Genomic DNA, 1,935 nt, shown 5'->3' with positions numbered 1-1,935 from the left:
GCCGACCACCCCTCGAATGCGGGGAGGACCACTTTGACCAGCAGCGTGGCTCAGCGGAAAGAGCCCGGGCTCTGGAGTCAGAGGTCATGGGTTCAAATCCCGACCCTGCCAGTTGTCGGCTGTGTGACTCTGGGCAAGTCACTTCGCTTCTCTGGGCCGCAGTTACCTCATCTGTAAAACGGGGATGAAGACCGTGAGCCCCCCGTGGGACCCCCTGATCGCCTTGTAACCTCCCCGGTGCTTAGAACAGTGCTTCGCACATAGGAAGCGCTTAATAAATGCCATCAAAAAAAAAAAGACTCCCTGACTGACCACACGGAGAAAATGAATGGGGGGAGAGGGCGGGTTAGGGGGGCAATATGGCAACACACCCCCTGACTGACCAGAGAGAGCTGAGAAGTGGGGGGCGGCAGAATAGAGGGGCATGGGCCGACACCCGCTGACTGACTGAAGAGAGCAGAATATGGGGAGGGGGATAGAAGGGGATAGACGGGGAACCTGATGATCTCCTCCACTTTGTGGGACCACCGAGAGCAGAATATGGGGGGGGTGAAGGATAGACAGCCAGCATGATGCCCCTGCCCCCTCATGGGACCGTAGAGAGCGGGACAGCTGTGGAGATCAAGATCGTGATCTCGAAGGAACATAGAGAGCAGAACAGCTGGGAGTGGGGAACACGGTGCCAGGACGGGAGAAAGGACAAGAGGGGGCAGGGAGAAAGGACAACAGTGGGGAAGGAGAAGAAAGTCAGGGCAGGACGGGGCTTCCACCAATTCTTGCCCCATGTGAAGCTGAGGAATGAGAAGAGGGGGCTTTCTTCTGGAGAGGGCAGGGGACTTGAGGGGGCCCTGAGAACAGGAGCCTTTAGACTGTGAGCCCACTGTTGGGTAGGGACTGTCTCTATACGTTGCCAAATTGTACTTCCCAAGCGCTTAGTCCAGTGCTCTGCGCACAGTAAGCGCTCAATAAATACGATTGATGATGATGATGATGAGCAGGAAGACTCTAGGAGGGAAAGGGCCAGGGGGTGGAAGCGGGCCTGAGAGGGGGCGGCTGGAAGGCAGAGCTTTAACCGGGGAAGGGGGGAGAAGGAAAGAGGAGTCTAAAGGGGGAAGTTGCAGGATGGAAGGCGGTTGGAGGGGGTTGGGGGGAGACACAAAGGCTGAGGCAGTCAGAAGCTGGGAAGAGCGAAGGCCGGAGGGGAATGGGAAGCAGGCCAAGAAGACGGGGAAGTCAGGAAGAGGGGGAGAGGAGGCGTGGGGGTAGGGGGGGAGAAGGCTAATCCGGCCTGGGGGGAAGAGGGAGGCTGGGGAGATGGAGTCAGCTCTGACTCCCTTTGTCTGACACCCCAAATCCCTGCCCCTGGACTTGGCTCTGGTTCCCCCCCACCCTCCCTTAATTCCCCCCTACCCCCCCTCCGCCATTCTCCTAAGGAAGGAAACAGCTGAGAGCAGTCTGGAAAATGGGGAAGGGGGGGTGGGAGGAGCGGGACGATGTACAGGAAAATAGCTGTGTCATCAGCTGGCTCTGGTGGGATCTGGGGATTCCCCTCCCCCTACTCAGTTTCCTTTGAAAGTTGGATTTTTTTGGAAGGGACCAAACCATCCCCCATCCCTCCCCATCCCTCCCACCAGAGTTTAGCCGGATTGATGGGCGGAGTCTGCCAGAGTAGGGTCTCCTTTCTGCCAATCCCTGCCTCCCGCTGCACTTAAAGGAGCTGGAGGGGGGTGACAGAGATGGGCAGAGACAGAAGAGAATCCCGCTGGACGGAGGGTGGGAGAGAGAAAGTGAGGGGGGGAGAGGAAAGTGAAGAGAGAGAAGAGTGGAGAGAGAAAGAGAGTGGAGAGGGAGAAAAAAGAGAGAGGGGGTAAAGGGAGAGAGAAAGGGGTGAGGGGGAGAGAGACAGAGAGAAAGGGGGGAAGGCAGAGACAGACA

This window comes from Tachyglossus aculeatus, chromosome Y4, assembly GCF_015852505.1.
Source record: "Tachyglossus aculeatus isolate mTacAcu1 chromosome Y4, mTacAcu1.pri, whole genome shotgun sequence".
Taxonomy (NCBI): Eukaryota; Metazoa; Chordata; class Mammalia; order Monotremata; family Tachyglossidae; genus Tachyglossus; species Tachyglossus aculeatus.
This window is presented reverse-complemented; position numbering follows the sequence as displayed.